Here is a 24,311-nt window from a genome sequence, read left to right on the forward strand (position 1 = left end):
TGAGAAATTAGAAGAAAAGATGCAGTTTTCTTTATGGTTTTTGATTCTTGTTATTCAAAATAGATCTACCAAAATGAACAATTAATGACAAAGCCAGAGGTGGAATTTACTCCAATTGGAGCCAATAATTTAAAGATCAGATAGCAAGTTATTAGAGAGAATAGAATTCTCTTTCAGTTAGATTAGAGAGATTGATTATTCTTCTTCATACTTTTAATAGCTAAGACAAAGTTGGGTTACACACACAGCAAGACCTAGATTTGGAATTACCGTTGCAAAGTTTATATAAAGGAATAGAAAATAATTCTCCTCTAGTTCTCAACTAAAGAATGAGATTTCTGCTTTAGTGCATCAATTATAACTATGCCAATGGTGGAATGTATACATACTCTGGATAGTCTGAATTAATAAAAAAAACCAGACGTGAACTGTGCTTTATTCTTCTTTCTTTATTTTTCCATCCATTTTGCACTAGCAACATCAAAATTCTAGGCTACACTGTGTGTACCTTCCACCTCTGGATTATTAATTAAATGTTCAATGAAGAAATCTTAAACTTTCAATTGAAACTAGGCGAGTATTTTCCATTAATTCTGAAGTCGTAAGTTCTAATTAAGGATACTTATGTGTACATTCCACCTCTCAACTTACTTTACTTATTTAAGCATTTATGCATAACATATTAATCCATATTTTAAATTTGAATTCTCGCGCCTCTTTCGTATAAAATATATTCCGAACTTTTAAGTTCTAAAATTCTGCACAGAATTAAAAAAAAAATTGAACAGACGTTTTAAACAAATACTATGTAGGTTTCAATAATTTTATTTCATAATTTTTACAAATGTTTGACTATTCATTAATATTTTGGATAACACCGTGTAACCTCCCTTAGTCTGCTCAGTCAGAAACTGTAGTGCAGCGCAATAAGAAGGGAGAAGGGAGTCTACGTTAATCTGGTAATCAAACGAAATAGATCTAATAAGATTGAACCTTAGTAAGTAACCTAAGTTCGTATTATATTAATTATAATTCAATTATCAAATTTTTGTTATTGTTGTTTATAATATTGCCAATATAAGAAAAAAAAAACAAGGTGACAATATGAATACATATATTATAGATTTTAGGACTTGAAAAAAAAAGTTGTTACATATGTCGAAACTTTGGTATTTGCACATGAAGGTGATTTTGACACTTGAGTTGAAGAATTGGTTGGGTTCGTAGATAGGTCTGGTATGAAGTTACTAGTACTATATTTCGCTGCTAATAGTTTTTGTCTATTTTATAACAGGAATAAATAGGGTGCTAGTGCCAAAAGCAGGAGGAATGAGAATTTCTTGCTGGAGCAAGTCTTATGTGAAGAAGAATTATCCCTTTTCATCGGTTTTATAAGGTATCTTTGTCACTTTGCCCTTTAATTTTTCACTTTTACTTTAATAATTACCAAGCACTCATTACAATTCTTATGTTATTCAATTTTCAACAGAAATATTAGTTTTCGTTAAATGTTTTTACGAATCGTCAAGTTTCGTGTGTGATGAAAATCAATAATGGGAAATTCAAATTTTGATATTTAGTTTAATCACTTTTTTGGCGAAAATCTGTCAATCTAACTTCAAATTTACTGAATCAGATTTTTCGTATTTTCTCTTGATCAGCATTTACGATTTGCTGTAAACAACCTACTTTCATTATATTATTATGATCTAGAGCATGTATTAAATAAAACATTTCTCTTGAATAATTGATAAAAAAAAGTAAAAACTCTCTGTAATAAATGCTATAGCAGCTGGTATGAAGGAATCTGTAATTTGATTGAAATTGAGAAGTACTCTTTCCAATTGTCAACGAATTCAGTCTCCGCCATCAAAAATCTTTAGGAATATAGTATATGCTCTTCGCATTGATCTTACCATTCATAATGACTTCAAAACCTTTTATCCTCCATCTGGCGAAATGCTGTTTTCCCGATTTTATTTTATTGTTTTGATGAAGCTCTACACGTCTTTCAAGAGAATCATTTTATTATATCTAACATGTATAATATTAAAGAGTTACTTCATACTATAAAGAAAAGTATAAAATACTTATTTATGTCAAGAGAAATTCATGAATGCTCCCACTAGAATTCGTTAGTGTAAACTTATTAGTTTATAAGGTTTAATTTCTTTATAAGATTTCGGAGATTTAAAATAAAGTTTCTATTTAGTTTAGTGTATCAAGAACTTCCTAATATTGATTTGCTGAATTCTATTCTGAATAAGTAGTTGTTATGTCAATAATTTCCAGGAAATTTAACACATTTCTTTTCCTGGTGGAAAGCTACCAAAAACCTATTCCAACGAACCAACATTCTGTGGCAGCACAATATTAGTGTGCAATTAGTGACCAGTCGCAAATAAGCATCAGTAGTATTTAGAGGTAAGTCAATGCGTAGTGTTTTTATAGCTTATAACAGGAATATTTGTTTTATTCCTGACCGGTTACAGGACCAGTCAGTAAGATTTTATCGTTTGATAGAAACACTAAATTTGGAACTTAAAAATTGTCGACATCTAATTGCAGTCAATGAATCAATTTTTTAATATTTTTAGCTGTGAAAAAGGTAATCGCGATTCACGACTAAATTAGTCTAATGAAAAGATAATGTTTAAAGTGTTTTAAAAAAATAAATTCTTTAGTTTAATTACAGTCCTCTTTATTTAATCTTTATAATATACATAAATTGTTATAGATGTTTTTCTTAATGCTAGGTTAAACTTCTTACATTTTAATTATTTGAATTACAATAAGTAATGCTGATTTTCAGAATTAATACTGTTGATACCAGAATACTGGCTGCAAAACTGTTTCATCAATGGAAGCCCAAGTGAAAAAGACGTAAAACATCAATCTAATGTGAATACATCAACAAACATTGGTTTGGGATAAAAGAAAGGTATGTAATTATTATAATACGTATTATGTATGTTTTTATCAAAATTAAAAATTGCATGTTAAAAAAAGTAATAATTTTGTTGCTGAATAAAAAAGCCTTTAAAAAAATGTATTAATTTATTTTTCCATTTAATGTGTGAATCGAAATAATTGTTTCCACTTTATTGGAAGAAAGGATGTCATTTAATTTAAATAAATAAAGTTAATAATCAAAGTTAATGCTGTAGAATATTTAATCAAATGAAACTCTTATTCAACCAGTTTAAAGTTCTTTACAATAATTATAATTCTTTCTTTATTGATTTCTAACTTTTTTGTTAGTTTGAATTTCATGGATAGTTATTTTATTTAAAAAATTTAATGTCCCAAGAAGTTAAAAATTTTATATTTCTTTAGACAAAAACCTAATTGACAATATTAAGAGTCTGATAAAACGGAGGGGTCTGGAGGGCGAGCTCTAGAGTAAAAGAGCCACAGCAGATCTAAAGGGGTCGCAGTGGCGTAGGCCTTAAGGGCCGCCCTAGTAGAATCTTAATTGATAATAAAATAAAGTAATTTTTAAGTTTTCATTCGATTTTATTGGTTTAAATTTTTAAAACTACCTATTAATACATGTGAACTCGAGGTTTCTTTCCTCTACGTTCATTTATTTTGATATAGAGTTATGTATTATTAGTGGCATCTTCTGATAGGTATACATTTTGAATGTTATTGAATTTTAGTTTAAGAAAATAAAGAGCAGAATTTCAAAAGTTTTTTTAAAAAATGTTTAGTTAAACTGATAAATTCTGCGTTTTGAATGAAGTATTAATGTAGTGTGAATCTGATTCGTATTACTCCTTCCTATGTTTAATGTAATATGTTTTTCAGTTCATGCAGTGCTGACATCAATGGGCTTTTTATCAACTTGCAGCCCCGTTAAGCTTAGCTTTTATCTGCAATGAATTTTTAAGGATCCTTCTATACTTACAGCAGCACGAACATAAATATGAAGTGATTCGCATCTAGGTAAGTCTTATATTATTATTCTTTATGTTCAGAGTGATACAACAAGAACTAAAACTTTTTTCATATAAATTAATTTTTTTTTTTTTAATGAAAAAAGTTGTAATTTTAGTTGATTGTGGGTAAAGTTTTAATTGAAAACTGTGAATTCTGCATCATTTCCCAATTACGTAGACCTATTTTTAGTCGAGCAAATAATTCAATAATTATAATGCTAGTAGATTGTAAGGAATAAGTGTGTTTTTTTGGAAATATATTTCATTATCATTGAATGAAAAGATTTCGGGTTTTTTAAAAAATCAATTCTTTAGTTTACTTACTGTGTTTTTTATTTAATTTTTATAATGTACATAAATTGTAATACATGTTTTTCTCTAGCTTCTTAATGCTAGGTGAAACTCCTTACAACATTTCAATTACAATAAATAATAATGATTTTCAGAATTAGTACTGGTGATACCCAAAGTCTGCCTGCAAAACTGTTCATCAATGGAAGCCCAAGTGAAAAAGGACGAAAACATCAATCCTATGTGAATGTGTCAACAAACATTGGTTAGGAATCTATAAAAAAAAGGTAAGTATTATTATACGTAATATGCATGATTTGAACACAATTAAAAATTGCATGTTTAAAAAAAATATGTTTGTTTCTGAATAAAAAAGTCTTAAAAAATTATTTTATTTAATTTTGTATTTATTCTGGTAAATAATATAAAAAAAAACGAAAAAATTAATAATATTTTATTAATACAGTTGAAAATGATGAAAAAATAGGTAAAAATAAAAAGGATAACCTAAAAAGAAGGTTACAGGGTCTAGAGAGTTGTAGAAGTAAAAAAGGAAACCTAGATGGAAGGTTAAACACAATGGCTGACAGACAGTGTCGTGAGAGTGTGCAAGAGCAACAGACCAGCTGGAGCGATCTAGGAGGCTACCGATCAGGTGAGTTTATTGGCCGCCATCTTGCTCTGGGAGGCTATATAACTAAGTTCGTTGGAAGGGCGGGGTAGGGTGGGGAGAACCGTCGAAGCGACAGCATCTCCCCACCATGATTCTTTGAGAGAGAGGTGATGGATGTTAGACTAGACTCTAGATAAGAGATATGTTTGGATCGACGAGCGATCTACCCCCCTGCATCACTCAAGTCGTACTGACGAGAATCTGTGCTGCTGCCGTATATATAGGGAAGGTTACACCACTGCTACCTGGTGGCCACTTCTGGAACTATTTTCTCACCTGGCTGATAAGTGGCGCCCTCTGACGGATTTTTCTGGAACTAATTTTTTTTTATTAGTATTTTTAAGTTTTTCTGTTACTTTTAAACGTTTTTGAACACTTTTTTTTGTATTTTACTAATTTATTAAGTATTTTTTCATATCATAGAATGTAAAATAATACTAAGACTATGTAAAAAAAAATAGGCATGCAGTAAATATCTTTTTTAAAAACCTAATCGTTTTTCTTTGTTCTCCTGCTCTGCAATACTTTTTTTTTACAAGTCAATAAATCATATAATACAAAAGATAGTGACATAAACATGCAAATTACATACATCTAAATAAATTATTTTTTTAGTAATTGATTTATAACAAGTTGTTTGTACCAACTCATTTGATCGATGTTTGAACCTTTGTCGTGAACACTTCGCTCTACCCCCACCTCCCACTAGTCTATATATAGAGGAAGGTTATAGCAATGCTAATTGAAGAGTAGAAGAGTAGACCTACTTAAACTGAACTACTTCTTACATTTTTTTATCATCTTTTTTGCATGCTAGTCTTTTGTATTATATTTTTAAATATGTAAAGAAATAAATAAAAATAGATATTTAAATTAGAGGTTTTCCTTTATTCTGACAACAGCGTCTTTTTCGTATTGATGAGAATTTCAGCAAGCAAACGAACAAGTAATACTGCATTTTAATATTGAACTACACCTTTTTTGAAGCAAACTAACATTAACTTGAAAGTTTAACTTAGGTTTTACAGAACTGAAATCTTTTTGTAGGCGAAAATTAATTAAAATGCCAAGATTGCTATTTTTTCATAAAATTAAAAGTATTAATTTATCTGGAATTTTTTTTCCTGTCAATATGCTTAATATATAATAGTTAAGACTACCTGAAGTAGAATTCCACAAATTAACAGGGTAGGTACCAAGATTGCCTAATTTGTTTCATGAACGAAATGTAGAAATTAGATGTGAATCACTTAACTTATATGGGAGTGCTGCTGGATGTAATGAAGGACCTTGATCAAGCCAGCGAAGGGCAGAAAGGGTCTTTGTGCAAAGGCACTGGAGGAAGAGAAAAACATACATTTTAAAACACATAACTTTTATATTGAAACCTTTTTAATGCAATTTTGATAATGAAACATAAGATGAAGTTGAGGCATAGCCTCTAAAACAGTCCACTATATGGGACCCAAGAGTTCAAAATAAACAATTAACAATGCAACAGAATAACCAATTTTGAAGATATATATATATATATCACATAGAAGTTGGAATGTTGAAAAGGAGATTTGATCTAAGTAAGCTTCATAAACAAACTCATAATTAATGTTACGTTACAGGTTGGTATTACATAATGTAAAGCCAGGACAAAATAGTTTAGCACTTCCCTTAAGCATATATAAGACAAACCTAACATATTATCACTTTTATATATAATTTTATTAGCATAATCTGATAATTTATCAAATACCTATGGGGAAAAAATTGTTAAATATCTTAATTTTTTAGTGAAATAATAAATAATTTAACTTAAAGACTCCAGAGGAAGGGGAGCAATATGAAGAGTAAAAAGTAGGAGCTAAAAAGGACTTATCATTTATACTTTTATATTGCATAGAAATATTGAGTACAGAAAACCAGTGAACTTGGAGGTGTTCCAGCCATGCACATGCAAATGTATGTAAGATTAAGAACTTACTTGTTTTTCAACCAATTTTGGACTTAAAGTTTCCTTATTTTTGTAGAATATTCATTATTCTCTCTCAGGTAGCGTCTTTGGAAGTTAAGAATAACTGCGTACGTCCCTGCGTTGGTTACTACTTATTTTACTGTGACCCCAGTTTACCTCTCTAATCTAGAGAATAGTTGCTCTCCGACCGTCGAAGCGACATCTCCCTTACCCAACATCATGATTCTTTTGGAGAGAGGTGGTGAATGTTAATTAATTATTTTAAGTTTCTCTGGTAGGTTTTAAATGTTTTTAGCAATTCATTCTGTATTTTACTGATTTATATGTAAATTTTTCGTATAGTAGAATTTAAAATATGAAGTCTATCTATGTAAAAACAAAATAGGTGATAATAAATTTTTTTTTTCAAATTAAAGATTTTTATTTATTCTCCTACTAAATAATACTATTTATTTTCACTTTTAGTCAAAAAATCATTTAATAAATACGATAACGATGCAAACATGCAATTTACATATACCTAAATAACACTTTTTTTAGCCATTGATTCATAAAAGTTGTTTGTACATACTTATTTGATCGATGTTTTCTCAATGATTTTTTCATTTCCACTTTAATTAATGGACAGTTTTGCAGTTATTACCTGTTTTCAATCTAAAAACCATTATTCAATGAAATAATCAGTTTATTGAGTTAATCTTTAATTAAGAAGCATTCTGTTCGATGATATTGCAAAAGCATTTTATTCGATCATACTGCAAATTGAAACGTTACCATTTGTTTGTATTTATACAAAGATAAATTTGTATCTTACAGGAATTTAAAAAATAAATAAAATATGAATACTTAAATTTTAGTTTAAATCTTTTAGTACGTATTCGTAGCATTGTAAAACATTAACTTATTTTAACATGAATTACTCCTACGTTGCAATTTAACGTTGTACCAAACTTGTTTCGGTCAAGATACACTCTGCCATAAATTTAAATCATTAGTTTATTAAGATTGTCAACAAAAATAAAAGATTTTTATAGTTCAACTTTGTTCAAAATTGTTACACTTAATTCATAAAATTAAATAAATGTGACTGTAATTTAACTAAAACAATGATATGTACATAATAATTTTGCTAAGAAAAGATAAGGATAAAAGGATAATTTCGCTGGATGGAGGATAAAACATTTTGAGGCCATTATGAGTGGTAAGATAAATGCGAACTGATGAGCACATATTAATACCTATAAGATTTTTGATTTGGGAGACTGAATCCGTTGACAATTGGAAAGTACCCCACGATCTCTGTCAAAGTACAAATTTCTCCATACCAGCTGCTATAGCAGTATAATTTATTACATAGAATTTTTAGTTTTTTATCAGTTTTTCAAGAGAAATGCTCTAGATCATAATAATATAATGAAAGTACGTTGTTAGGAGGAAATCGCAAATGCTGTTTAAGAGAAAATACGAAAAATCAGATTCAGTAAATTGGTAGTTAGATTGACAGATTTTCGCCAATAAACTAAATATCAAAATTTGAATTTACTATGACTTTACATTACTGATTTTCATCACACACAAAACTTGACGATTCGAAAATAATAAATGAATAAATCGAAAACAAATATTTCCGTTGAAAACTGAATAACATTCTACTTAATAACACCTTATTATTATGGGTAAGAAAAAGTAATTGAATTGTAACGAGTGCTTGGTGGATATTAAAGTAAAAGTGAAAAATTAAAGGGTCAAATGACAAAGATAAGCTACATACCTTATGAAGCCGATAAAAAAGGAAAGGTCTTGATCACACAACACTTGCTCGAGCAATTACTTCTCTTTCTACTCCTCCTTGTAGGCACTACTACCCTCTTCATTCTTGTAACGAAATAGTCAAAAACCATTACCAGCGAAATACAGAACTGGTAACTTCATATCAATCCTACCTACGAAGCCATTTAATTTTTCATCTGAACTGCCGAAATCACCATCATGTATAAATACCATAGTTTCGGTATATTTCACACCTTTTTCAAGCCCTAAAATTTATGATACATACATATTGTCATCTTGTTATTTTTTCTTACACTGGGGTTATATTATACGAAGTAAAACAATAACAAAAACGATTCTCCCAAAATATACATATAAACAATTGTAATTATAATTAATGTAATACGTACATAGGTTACTTAATATGATTAAATAAGGTTCCTTTTTATTAAATCTATACCCTTTGATTTAATGACCGCTCGGTTATGCTGTTAATGTAATATAAGAAGTCTTTGTATTGTAAGTCTAACTCGTTCTGCAAGCGAATTAAGCTTATCGTACTCATCTTCCTCGCCTTGAGGTTTTCGTTACTTCACTTTGACATAGAACTACCACTTCTAGAATTTTACTTTTTATAGGTCTTCGTAAAGGCTTAAGAATTTACTTATCTGTTGAGGATCCAGGTTACGTCCGCAGTACATAATAATATTTGCATTTTTATTATACTCCTTATCGGTTTCGGACATTCATCAATCGCAGAGGTAGAATTCCCAGAATAATGCATATACTTTGCCTTCACTAATGTTCACGTGTTGCAAAACACTGACTGAGCAGACTGTGTAAGGGAGGTTACAGTGGTGTTATCCAAAATATTAAGGAATTGTCAACATCTGTAAAAACTATGAATATAAAATAATTGAAATCTAGAACTTGTTTAAAGGTTCTATATGTTAATTTTTTTTTTTTTTTTTTAAATTCAGTGATAGTAATATTTTAGAACTGAGAAGTTGGAAATGTATTTTATGCGGTGAGTGGGCACGAAATTTAAAATATGGACGTTGTTGCATTCTCACTGAAATAATTATTGTTAAATAAAATATGGATGAATATGTTAGTCAAATCATTTCAAAAATTCAAAATGAGTAATATCTTTAATTTTTCTTCTAATTACTCAGGAACGGTCCGAATTGTGTTTTTAATAGTAATTATTAAGAACAGGGTTAGATTGTGTAAGCTAGGTCCATCTATTTTAAAAACAAGAAGTAAAAACGATTAGAAAAGGTGAACGTTACTCATAATTTCGCCAGAATACTCATGTTTCCGTATAAGGCAGTTAATATTAAGGGCAATGCTAGATTGTTTACGCTAGGTCAATCTATTAAGAGAAACAAAAAACAAATTGGAAAAAGAGGATCTTTTTTCATCTACATAACTTTACAGGAATAATGCTGCTCCTGTGTTTATTAGTTAATACTAGAATTTGCATATTGTGCCGATCTATTTTGAAAAACAAGAAGTAAAAACGATTAGAAAAGGTGAACGTTACTCAAAATTTCGCCAGAATAATCAGGTTTCCGTATAAGGCAGTTAATATTAAGGGCAATGCTAGATTGTTTACGCTAGGTAAATCAATTTTGAGAAAGAAGAAAGAAAAACCATAGGAAAAAGTGGATCAGCAGTCTTCCTGGAAACAATTTCTCCTGTATCCAATGGTATTTACTTCTTGTGTTTCGAAATTGATCGTCCCAATATGCACAATCTAGCATTAGCCTTAATATTAAGTATTAAATGCCAGAGCAGCATCATTCCTGTAGCATTGTCTTATTATTAACTATCGTAAAATCAGTAAAATTGGAATAAAAGTTCAATTTTTCCTATTGTTTTTGCTTCCTGTTTTTCAAAAATGATGGAATTTACAATTACAATCTAGCATTGGTCTTAATACTAACTATCAAATAAAAAACAGGAGCGTTCGAGTGAAAGTAGAAGACGATTTCTACTTTTTCCAATGTTTTTTACTTCTTGATTTTCAATATAGATCGATCCAACATATACAATCAAGGATTGCCTTTAATATTAACTAACAAATGCAGAAACAGCAGCATTACATTGAAATTAAGAGACTATTTCCTTTTTTCCCAATGGATTTTACTTCTTGTTTTTCAAAACACATCAATTCAGAATTTACCAACTTAAAGTGACCTTATTATTAACAATCAAATACAGAAAAAGCAGTATTCAGGCGAAATAAGGGAAGAACTTCAACTTTCCGAATCGTTTTTACTTCTTACTGTCAAAAAAAGTTCGTACCTACATGTATTTGGTAACATCAGCCTTAATGGTAAATATCAAATACGAAACAAGAATGTTCGAGTGAAATTAGAAGACGATTTCTACTTTTTCCAATGTTTTTTACTTCTTGATTTTCAATATAGATAGAGCCAACATATACAATCTAGGATGGCCTTTAATATTGACTATCAAATGCAGAAATAGCAGCGTTACAGCGAAATTAAGAGATTATTTCTAGTTTTTCCAATGGTTTTTTAATCTTTTTCAAAGGTTTTCTTTTTTGTTCCTTCCACTCTCGCAGCTATTTCTAACCTTTTTTCAGGTTTTCCTATTTATTCTTTTTTATTTTTTTTAATTATTATTATTTTTAATTATTTTATTAAAAATAAGTTGTTTTTTTTGGAAATTTATTTCATTTATTGAAATTAAGTACTTTATCACTTTCCGAATCGTTTTTACTTCTTACTGTCAAAAAAAGTTCGTACCTACATGTATTTGGTAACATCAGCCTTAATGGTAAATATCAAATACGAAACAAGAATGTTCGAGTGAAATTAGAAGACGATTTCTACTTTTTCCAATGTTTTTTACTTCTTGATTTTCAATATAGATAGAGCCAACATATACAATCTAGGATGGCCTTTAATATTGACTATCAAATGCAGAAATAGCAGCGTTACAGCGAAATTAAGAGATTATTTCTAGTTTTTCCAATGGTTTTTTAATCTTTTTCAAAGGTTTTCTTTTTTGTTCCTTCCACTCTCGCAGCTATTTCTAACCTTTTTTCAGGTTTTCCTATTTATTCTTTTTTATTTTTTTTAATTATTATTATTTTTAATTATTTTATTAAAAATAAGTTGTTTTTTTTGGAAATTTATTTCATTTATTGAAATTAAGTACTTTATCACTTTCCGAATCGTTTTTACTTCTTACTGTCAAAAAAAGTTCGTACCTACATGTATTTGGTAACATCAGCCTTAATGGTAAATATCAAATACGAAACAAGAATGTTCGAGTGAAATTAGAAGACGATTTCTACTTTTTCCAATGTTTTTTACTTCTTGATTTTCAACATAGATCGATCCAACATATACAATCTAGGATGGCCTTTAATATTAACTATCAAATGCAGAAACAGCAGCTTTACAGTGAGATACCATTTCCACTTTTTCCAATGTTTTTTACTTCTTGATTTTCAACATAGATCGATCCAACATATACAATCTAGGATGGCCTTTAATATTAACTATCAAATGCAGAAACAGCAGCTTTACAGTGAGATACCATTTCCACTTTTTCCAATGTTTTTTACTTCTTGATTTTCAACATAGATCGATCCAACATATACAATCTAGGATGGCCTTTAATATTAACTATCAAATGCAGAAACAGCAGCTTTACAGTGAGATACCATTTCCACTTTTTCCAATGTTTTTTACTTCTTGATTTTCAACATAGATCGATCCAACATATACAATCTAGGATGGCCTTTAATATTAACTATCAAATGCAGAAACAGCAGCTTTACAGTGAGATACCATTTCCACTTTTTCCAATGTTTTTTACTTCTTGATTTTCAACATAGATCGATCCAACATATACAATCTAGGATGGCCTTTAATATTAACTATCAAATGCAGAAACAGCAGCTTTACAGTGAGATACCATTTCCACTTTTTCCAATGTTTTTTACTTCTTGATTTTCAACATAGATCGATCCAACATATACAATCTAGGATGGCCTTTAATATTAACTATCAAATGCAGAAACAGCAGCTTTACAGTGAGATACCATTTCCACTTTTTCCAATGTTTTTTACTTCTTGATTTTCAACATAGATCGATCCAACATATACAATCTAGGATGGCCTTTAATATTAACTATCAAATGCAGAAACAGCAGCTTTACAGTGAGATACCATTTCCACTTTTTCCAATGTTTTTTACTTCTTGATTTTCAACATAGATCGATCCAACATATACAATCTAGGATGGCCTTTAATATTAACTATCAAATGCAGAAACAGCAGCTTTACAGTGAGATACCATTTCCACTTTTTCCAATGTTTTTTACTTCTTGATTTTCAACATAGATCGATCCAACATATACAATCTAGGATGGCCTTTAATATTAACTATCAAATGCAGAAACAGCAGCTTTACAGTGAGATACCATTTCCACTTTTTCCAATGTTTTTTACTTCTTGATTTTCAACATAGATCGATCCAACATATACAATCTAGGATGGCCTTTAATATTAACTATCAAATGCAGAAACAGCAGCTTTACAGTGAGATACCATTTCCACTTTTTCCAATGTTTTTTACTTCTTGATTTTCAACATAGATCGATCCAACATATACAATCTAGGATGGCCTTTAATATTAACTATCAAATGCAGAAACAGCAGCTTTACAGTGAGATACCATTTCCACTTTTTCCAATGTTTTTTACTTCTTGATTTTCAACATAGATCGATCCAACATATACAATCTAGGATGGCCTTTAATATTAACTATCAAATGCAGAAACAGCAGCTTTACAGTGAGATACCATTTCCACTTTTTCCAATGTTTTTTACTTCTTGATTTTCAACATAGATCGATCCAACATATACAATCTAGGATGGCCTTTAATATTAACTATCAAATGCAGAAACAGCAGCTTTACAGTGAGATACCATTTCCACTTTTTCCAATGTTTTTTACTTCTTGATTTTCAACATAGATCGATCCAACATATACAATCTAGGATGGCCTTTAATATTAACTATCAAATGCAGAAACAGCAGCTTTACAGTGAGATACCATTTCCACTTTTTCCAATGTTTTTTACTTCTTGATTTTCAACATAGATCGATCCAACATATACAATCTAGGATGGCCTTTAATATTAACTATCAAATGCAGAAACAGCAGCTTTACAGTGAGATACCATTTCCACTTTTTCCAATGTTTTTTACTTCTTGATTTTCAACATAGATCGATCCAACATATACAATCTAGGATGGCCTTTAATATTAACTATCAAATGCAGAAACAGCAGCTTTACAGTGAGATACCATTTCCACTTTTTCCAATGTTTTTTACTTCTTGATTTTCAACATAGATCGATCCAACATATACAATCTAGGATGGCCTTTAATATTAACTATCAAATGCAGAAACAGCAGCTTTACAGTGAGATACCATTTCCACTTTTTCCAATGTTTTTTTAAAGGTTTTCTTTTTTATGCCTTTTTTTTAATGATACGTTTTTTAACAATAAATCTGTACAAACATGTTATATAATAAATAAAACCAACTTTGGAAATTTTGTACAATTAAAATTCATTTCTCTTAAAGAATTCAAGAACATATACCATTTTAGTACTGCATTGAAACTTACGACATAATAAAGCCCATCTGACCAATCATGAATAAGGAATTATTCTTGCACAGTGCAAGGAATACTGCCTAAAAATTTCCAAGCTATTTCTTATTGTTAACATAAACTGTAAAATGTAGGAACGAATCCGAAGCAAGACAAGCCATTTCACTAAATTAGAACTCTTTACTTGCTCTGCGCCCAGATCTGCTTGGCACAATTAATGACAGCTAATTAATTGTTCGGTCATATGCCCAATCTAATTGTTCTAGAGATCACATACTATCGAAATACACCGATAACCAATTTAGTTCCGTTTGCCACACCGTATTATTACTTCCCGAATAATTTTTTAAGCTCTTTATCATAAAATAGTAACTCGGACGGTGGATATTTAATGCCGAATAGTTTTAATTTTCACGGATTATCTAAATACCCGTATATCCGATTTTATCTTTGCCAAGAAGACCCGCCAATACTAAATAATATCACCAGAACGCGCACCGTTTTATTCTCCACAGACATTTCTTAAATAATTTAGTTGCCCGGATATTAGTAGCATGGTGCAATACTGTTAAAATGTACCGTATTAATGAACCCTACAAGAATTAAGTCTCACATTTAAGCAAGCAATTATTTTTTTATTAACGTGCAAAGATGTGTAGGCGTAGAAAGATTTAGAGGAATAAAAGAATAAAATTGCATGTCTGGAAGTTAGCATCAAATTCAGTTATCTGAGATATTAATTTGTTATAAGACTACGTTAATGTCAATCTCATGACAGAATCCAAATTTAAGACGCCCATTTATTATTTGCATTATTTGGAGCAACAAATAAAAATAAAATCGAGGCACTTGCATAAAGAAAGTTGCATCATTTTTTGAGTGAAGCTGGCTTAAGCCTACTCACTTTTAATGCAATTATCTATTAAAACTGAATCTCACAACCCCTGAACTTTTTCATGTAAACTTATATGATGTCATTAAAATGTGCTTAAAACTATATCTACTTCTGTAACTAATTCTTAAAACTATACCTACTTCTACAACTCATTCTCAAAACTACACGTACTAACTAATTCTTAAAACAATACTTACTTCTAAAACCAATTCTTAAAACTATATCTACTCTAAAACTAATGCTATACTTAAGCCAAACTATAACATACTTATACTTTAACTAAAACTAGTGCCATCTATCAGGTTTTACTGCCACTTATGATAGAGTCAGTTTCAATACTTACTTGCTAACACTCAAGGAAAAGAATTTTGGTATGAAAAGTTTAATCAAATATCATAGTTAAACTTTACGAAATTCCAAAACGATATTATTAGTAGTAAAAAACAAAACAATCAATTTTTGGAATATCAATTCAATAACTAGCACTCAAAGGAAATTGCGAGAATATACAGACTACAATAAATCCAATCAACATTTTTATAGAAAGAAAAAGAAAAGAAAAAATCTTCAACCATAAGATTGCGACAACGAAAGAATCAATTTCAACAAACACCAAATTGTGTAGAACAAATTCTTTTCTCCATTGTCCGCTAAGCCATCTGCTACTACATCCAAAATATTTTTAGGTCTATTTAAATTCCACTCATTCATTCACATCCATTTTCCCAATCCATAACGAAATCAAAATGCACGATTTGTGTGCATTTTGGCGTTTAATCAACCCTTATACTTAACATGTTAAACTGTAAGTTTTTGTTAAGGAGTTAACTAAGAAGCATTTAAATTTGTAGGTTTCCTCATCAAAGATTGGTTCTTCATCTTCTTTATCATTGACATTCTTCATTATCCTTGATCTTGAATAATTATCTTGACTATAATTAAAACTAATAGTATGGAACGACAAATTTACATGTGTCACGAGTTAAAAAAATTTAACGCCACAAAATACTGTACCTGTATGGTGCGGTAGATTTTGGTGACCATGTATGGTTCGTGTTTTTAGGCTAGGGTACTCGCAGAGACGCCAATGTACCTGAAGAACTGGGTAGTCCACTTTCCCTTACGGAAGGTGTTATCGTTAATGAACATCGTTATATTTTAAAGTTCAATTAAATTTGGAAAAAATTTAAATTGAAGCTACATTTGAGCTTTAAAAAATGTACTGTCTCTGTTAGCCTACTACCGGAAGTAGTTGCCCAGGGAGCACCTCGAGGAGGTAGAGATCAGTTTTCGCTCCCCAAAGAACGCCTTTCTACCCACATCCGCCTTCTAGTTGGTCATTTAAGCAGGCATAGGGATACGTAGAACCCCATACAATAATGTTTGAAAAATGGATTGGGTTAAAATTGGAAGAAAAGGGAATAGGGTAAGAATATCGTTTAGTGATTGAGGGATATACAGGGAGATCTGTCTGCATAGACCAATGACTAGAATGAGTTAAACCTTGATTTCTAGGTTATGTACTCGTATAGGATGGGGCAATTAGGGAAATAGGGGGATTATTAGAAAGGCGCTCGGAAAAAAAGGGTTTTTGGACTGGAGGGTAATTGGTCTTACAAAAAGATACAGGAAAACAAAATCTACAAAACCAACAAAGAAAACGAAATTCAAGAAAGAACAAAGACGATTAACAACTGAAACCCTAGCCTGAAATTAAACAAATCAACCAAGAAACAATAGATTTTAAAACAATGAAACGTGTAATGTATAATATCGGAGCTAAAGTTTTTTGTCACGAAGTGTTGTGCAGGATGTGTATCCGAGATAAATCTAACACAATAATTAAATAGTCGGTACATTTAATTCACATTTAGTATTAAAAAACCGAGTAAAATCATTGTTAGGGGCCACTAAAATGTTTTAAAAAATTATAATTCCAAGTATTCATTTAGGTGAGTAGTGAACATGCAATTAGTGCAATGATTTAATTTTTTCATGCATTATTAACATGCTATTAGTTACACCATATTAATTGAAAATGAAAATGTAAAATAATGGAATTATAATTAAAATTAAAGCGAAAAATTATCCTAGAAAATTTGTAAAAGTAAGTGTTTCAATTGTTAATAATAGAACTCCAAAGGATTTTCGACTGACTACAAAGCTATTAATGTAGAAACAATAAGACTGCTTGGAGACTGTTATCAATAATAACTAGAAAAGATCATCTACTTACGTCTACGTTTTCTTTTTCCAATCAATGTCACTCATTTACCTAAATACCACCTTCTTTTTAAAATTAAAGCGAAGATTATTTAATAAAAATATATTGCCAGGAAATAAACTCCATCTGTTCCAAAAGAAAAAAAGCCACTTAAATGCACCAATGTAGAAAAAGTGTAGAAAAAAAAATACAAGTGAAATTTAAACATAACCCAATACTTCAAGAGCACTTCAACAGTATGCTAAACAAAAGTGTTCACTTAAATTAGTTTAAGTTGTGTATTTATTAGATGACGTGCACTCAAAATACTATTAAAATCAGTTTGTAACTAAGTAAACTATTTATTCAAAAAAATTTCCTTAAAATACTACTTATTAACTACTTTGAGATCCACTATTAAAAACCCAAACATATGGTTTTCTACTGAGCTGAAGGACGGACACTTTACTAAGTTCAAACTAAGCTAGATACTTTGGCCATCCATTGAAATTCGTAAGATATAGCATGAATGCATGAATAACTTCTGATATGGCATGGGCATACTGCCCAACTTACAACAAAGCTTAACCTAATTTACAAACTAGATAATTTAGTCATCCATTGAAATTTCTAAGATATGGTTTCTTCTTATATGGCAGAGGCTTACTTGCCCAACTAAGTTTAACCTAACTTAAAAACTAGATACTTTAGCCATCCATTGAAATTCTTTTGGTATGGTTTCTTCTAATATGGCAGGGGCCCACTAGTCCAACTAAGCTTAACATAACTTACAAACTAGATTCATTAGCCATCCATTGAAATTCCAAAGATATGGTTTCTTCTTATATGGCAGGGGCTCACTTGCCCAACTTACAACTAAACATAACCTAACTTACAAACTAGATAAATTAGTCATCCATTGAAATTCCTAAGATATGGTTTTGATATGGCACGTGCGTACTGCCCAACTTAAAACGAAGCTTAACCTAAATTACAAACTAGATACTTTAGCCATCCATTGAAATCCTGAGATAAGGTTTCTTCTAATATTGCGGGGGCATACTGCCCAACTTACAACTAAGCTTAACCTAATTTACAAACTAGATAATTTAGTCATCCATTGAAATTCTTAAAATATTGTTTTGATATGGCACGTGCGTACTGCCCAACTTAAAACTAAGCTTAACCTAACTTACAAACTAGATAAATTAGTCATCCATTGAAATTCCTAAGAAATGGTTTCTTCTGATATGGCAAGGGCAGGGCATACCGTCTAACTTACTTAACCTAACATACAAACTAGATATGGTTTTTCTTATTTGGCAGGGGTACACTTGTCCAACTTACAACTAAGCTTAACCTAACATACAAACTAGATTCATTAGCCATCCATTGAAATTCCTAAGATATGGTTTCTTCTGATATGGCAGGTGCATACTGCCCAACTTAAAACTAAGCTTAACCTAACGTACAAACTAGATAAATTAGTCATCCATTGAAATTCCTAAGATATGGTTTTTTCTCATATGGAAGGAGCTCAATTGCCCAACTTACAACTAAGCTTAACCTAACATACAAAATAGAAAATTTAGTCATCTTTTGAAATTCCTAAGATATGTTTTCTTCATATATGGCAGGGGCATAATCGCCTATCTTACAACTAAGCTTAACCTAATTTACAAACTAGATTCATTAACAATCCATTGAAATTCCAAAGATATGGTTTCTTCTTATATGGCAGGGGTACACTTGCCCAACTTACAACTAAGCTTAACCTAACATACAAAGTAATTCATTACCCATCCATTGAAATTCCTAAGATATAGTTTCTTCTGACATGGCAGGTGCATACTGCTCAACTTAAAACTAAGCTTAACCTAAGTTACAAACTAGATAAATTTGTCATCCATTGTAATTCCTAAGAAATGGTTTCTTCTGATATGGCAAGGGCATACCGTCTAACTTACAACTAAGCTTAACCTATCTTACAAACTAGATTCAACATCCATGCATTGAAATTCCCAAGATACAGTTTCCTCTAATATGACAGGGGCTCCCTTGCCCACCTTACAACTAAGCTTAACCTAACTTACAAACTAGATACTTTAGCCATCCATTGAAATTCCTAAGATATGGTTTGTTCTTATATGGCAGGGGCTCAGTTGCCCAACTTACAACTATGCTTATCCTAACTTACAAACTAGATACATTAGCCATCCATTGAAATTCGTAAGATATAGATTCTTCTGATATGGCAGAGGCCACTGCCCAACTTACAACTAAGCTTAACCTAACTTACAAACTAGATACTTTAGCCATCCATTGAAAATCGTAAGATATATTTTCTTCTGATATAGCTGGGGCATACTGCCCAACTTACAACTAAGCATAACCTAACTTACAAACTAGATACTTTAGCCATCCATTGAAATTCCTAAGATATAGATTCTTCTGATATGGCAGGGGCCACTGCCCAACTTACAACTAAGCTTAACCTAACTTACAAACTAGATACTTTAGCCATCCATTGAAATTCCTAAGATATGGTTTCTTCTTATATGGAAGGGGCTCACTTGCCCAACTTACAACTAAGCTTAATCTAACATACAAACTAGATACTTAGGCCATCCATTGAAATACCTGAGATATGGTTTCTTCTTATATGGCAGGGGCTCACTTGCCCAATTTACAAGATATGATTTTCTGCTGAGCTGAAGGACGGACATTTCACTAAGTTCCAACTAAGCTTCCTTCAAAACTAATTACATCAGCCATCCATTGAAATTCGTAACATATAGTTTCTTCTGATATGGCAGGGGCATACTGCCCAACTTAAGAACTAAGCTTAACCTATCTTACAAACTAGATACTTTAGCCGACCATTGAACTTCCCAAGATACAGTTTCCTCTAATATGACAGGGGCTCCCTTGCCCACCTTACAACTAAGCTTAACCTAACTTACAAACTAGATACTTTAGCCATCCATTGAAATTCCTAAGATATGGTTTGTTCTTATATGGCAGGGGCTCAGTTGCCCAACTTACAACTATGCTTATCCTAATTTACAAACTAGATAATTTAGTAATTCAGTGAAATTCCTAAGATAATTTCATCTAAATGGCCGGGGCTTACAGTCTAACGTGCAACTATGCTAACTAATGAACTAAATACTGATATACTTAATACTAAATACTTGAATACTAAATATTAACGCGATTCAATAAGATTACTAAGATATGGTTTCTTCTAAATGGCAGGGGCTTACAGCCCAACGTACAACTAATATCCATTTCTAAAAATTATACCTACTTCTATAACTAAGTCCTAAAACTACCTACTTTTATAACTAATTCTTAAAATTATACCTACTTCTATTTCTAATTCTTAAAACTATACCTACTTTTATAATTAATTCTTAAAACTACCTACTTTTAAAACTATTTCTTAAAACTATGCCTATTTTTATAACTAATACTTAGAAACTATGCCTATTTTTATAACTAATACTTAAAACTATACCTACTTCTATATCTATTTCTTAAAACTACCTACTTTTAGAACTAATTCTTAAAACTATGCCCATTTTTATAACTAATTCTTAAAATTATGCCTATTTTCATAACTAATACTAAAAACTATCTATTTCTATATCTAATTCTTAAAACTATACCTACTTTTATAACTAATTCTTAAAATTATTCTTACTTCTATATCTAATTCTTAAGGATAACTAATTCTTAAAACCATACCTACTTTTATAACTAATTCTTAAAACTACCTACTTTTATAACTAATTCTTAAAATTATACCTACTTCTATATCTAATTCTTAAAACTATACCTACTTCTTAAAACTAAAACAATTTATAAAACTACCTACTTTTATAAATAATTCTTAAAACTATGCCTACTTCTATATCTAATACTTAAATCTATACCTACTTTTATAATTAATTCTTAATACTATGCCTATTTTTATAACTAATACTTAAAACTACCTACTTTTATAACAAATAATTCTTAATGCTATACTTACTTCTATATCTAATTCTTAAAACTATTCCTACTTCTATATCTAATTCTTAAAACTATACCTTACTTTTATGATTAATTCCTAAAACTACCTACTTTTATAACTAATTCATAAAACTATCTACTTTTATAACTAATTCATAAAACTATACCTACTTCTATTTCTAATTCTTAAAACTATACCTACTTTTATAATTAATTCTTAAAACTACCTACTTTTAAAACTATTTCTTAAAACTATGCCGATTTTTATAACTAATACTTAGAAACTATGCCTCGTTTTATAAATAATATTTAAAACTACCAATTTTTATAACTAATTCTTAAAACTATACCTACTTCTATTTCTAATTCTTATAGCTATACGTACTTTTATAATTAATTCTTAAAACTACCTACTTTTATAACTATTACTTAAAACTATGCCTATTTTTATAACTAATACTAGAAACTATCTATTTCTATATCTAATTCTTAAAACTATACCTATTTCTGCAACTAATTCTTAAAACTATTCTTAAAACTGTACCTACTTCTATATTTAATTCTTAAGGATAACTAATTCTTAAAACCATACCTACTTTTATAACTAATTCTTAAAACTACCTACTTTTATAACTAATTCTTAAAATTATACCTACTTCTTAAAACTAAAACTAATTTATAAAAGTACCTACTTTTATAAATAATTCTTAAAACTATACCTACTTCTATATCTAATTCTTTAGGATAACTAAATTCTTAAAACTACCTATTTTTATAACTAATTCTTAAAACTATACCTATTTCTGCAACTAATTCTTAAAACTATTCTTAAAACTGTACCTACTTCTATATTTAATTCTTAAGGATAACTAATTCTTAAAACCATACCTACTTTTATAACTAATTCTTAAAACTACCTACTTTTATAACTAATTCTTGAAATTATACCTACTTCTATATCTAATTCTTAAAACTATACCTACTTCTTAAAACTAAAACTAATTTATAAAACTACCTACTTTTACAAATAATTCTTAAAACCATACCTACTTTTATAACTAATTCTTAAAACTATACATGTAATTCTTAAAACTATACCTATTACTATATCTAATTCTTAAAACTATACCTATTTCTACAACTAATATTTAATTCTTTATCTACTCTAAAACTAATGCATTAGTTAAACTAAACTACAACAACTAATACTGTAACGAAAACTAGTGCCATGTATCAGTTTTTATAGCCACTTATGATGGAGTCAATTCTTAAATCTATTTTTTTTATATGGATGAGAATTTAATAAAAGAATATCCTAGTATTTATTTTGTATAGTTTTGCTTTAGATATCGCAAACGTTCGCGATACGGCACCAGATAACACTTTTTTATTCTACATTTAATTAAATTTGGAAAAAAGTTTAATTTAATAGGTTTGAAAAGTGTACTGTCTCTGTTAGCCTACTCCCGGGAGTAGTTGCCCAGGGAGCACCTCGAGGAGGTAGAGATCAGTTTTCGCTCCCCAAAAACCTCTATTTACCGAATTTAGTAATAACAATATTTTATAGGAATAACTTTTTTTATTAATGCAATGTACTAACTGAAAATCTCGATATTGTTTTTAAACAATGAATCTAAAGATGATTGTTTTAGATCAAGTGAAATAGAGCTAATTAAAGAAATACGAATCATTGCTTGTTCAAGCATGCAAGATTCATTGGTCGAACACGTGCTAATTCAATTTTTTAATAAAAAAATATGTCAAGCTCCGTAAATTTAATATAGTTGTAACACTAAATTAACTTTCTATTAAGTTTAATAAAAATTTGATTGAATTTAATTAAAAAAATAATAAAAACTTACTTACATGAACAGCATAGATGTTCACTGGCCGGGAGCCAAATGGCAACTGACTGCAAAAATCCGTTGGTCGCCATATTTGTACAAACTTGAATTTTTAGTAAAAAAATATTTAAAATAATAAAAATTTATTTCAAGTTAAAATGTAAAAATTAATAAAGAGAAATAGAGTTAATTAAAGAAATACGAATCATTGCTTGTTCAGGCATGCAAGATTCATTGGTCGACCACGTGCTAATTCATTTTTTTTAATTTTTTAATAAAAAAATATGTCAAGCTCCATAAATTTAATATAGTTGTAACACTAAATTAATTTTCTATTAAGTTTAATAAAAATTTGATTGAATTTAATTAAAAAAATAATAAAAACTTACTTACATGAACAGCATAGATGTTCACTGGTCGGGAGCCAAATGGCAACTGACTGCAAAAATCTGTTGGTCACCATATTTGTGCAAACTTGAATTTTTAGTAAAAAAATATTTAAAATAATAATAAAAATTAATTTCAAGTTAAAATGTAAAAATTAATCAAGTGAAATAGAAATATAATTAAAGAAATACGAAGCATTGCTTGTTCAGGCATGCAAGATTCATTGGTCGAACACGTGCTAATTCAATTTTTTTAATTTTTCAATAAAAAAATATGTAAAGCTCCGTAAATTTAATATAGTTGTAACACTAAATTAATTTTCTATTAAGTTTAATAAAAATTTGATTGAATTTAATTAAAAAAATAATAAAATCTTACTTACATGAACAGCATAGATGTTCACTGGTCGGGAGCCAAATGGCAACTGACTGCAAAAATCCGTTAGTCGCCATATTTGTACTTGGATTTTTTATAAAATCAAATTTAAACATAATTCTGTTTAAAATGGATTAATAACAAGTTAATTTAGATAAAAAAATGATTTTCCCACAATTTTAATAGGTTGAAAGTCTTTTTTTTAATAATTAATTTGGGACTACTTTATGACGTCACCCTACATAAGCACATGGTTTTGCGGAAGAATACAAAAAGGTGTTCTA

General features: G+C 29.7%; 2 long non-coding RNA genes across 4 annotated transcripts; one reads left to right on the plus strand and one right to left on the minus strand.

Annotated features, from left to right (window-relative positions):
- The first annotated feature begins 881 nt into the window (after positions 1–881).
- On the plus strand, positions 882–9,048 carry LOC141454781 (uncharacterized). Of its 3 annotated transcripts, none has more exons than XR_012458966.1 (7): positions 882–997; positions 1,295–1,396; positions 2,293–2,424; positions 2,813–2,941; positions 3,811–3,948; positions 4,388–6,858; positions 6,949–7,286. It is a non-coding gene; the product is annotated as an uncharacterized lncRNA (long non-coding RNA). The 3 variants fall into 3 exon arrangements; XR_012458967.1 differs by lacking the exon at positions 6,949–7,286 and having other exon boundaries at positions 883–997; positions 4,388–4,519; positions 4,699–5,398; XR_012458968.1 differs by having other exon boundaries at positions 2,213–2,424; positions 4,388–9,048.
- Positions 4,940–10,870, minus strand: LOC141454782 (uncharacterized). Its single transcript, XR_012458969.1, has 2 exons — positions 9,052–10,870; positions 4,940–8,907 (listed from the first exon to the last, which is right to left on the minus strand). It is a non-coding gene; the product is annotated as an uncharacterized lncRNA (long non-coding RNA).
- Positions 10,871–24,311: the final 13,441 nt, after the last annotated feature.

Source organism: Rhodnius prolixus, unplaced genomic scaffold (genome assembly GCF_049639745.1).
Source record: "Rhodnius prolixus isolate KJV_2025 unplaced genomic scaffold, Rpr scaffold_9, whole genome shotgun sequence".
Taxonomy (NCBI): Eukaryota; Metazoa; Arthropoda; class Insecta; order Hemiptera; family Reduviidae; genus Rhodnius; species Rhodnius prolixus.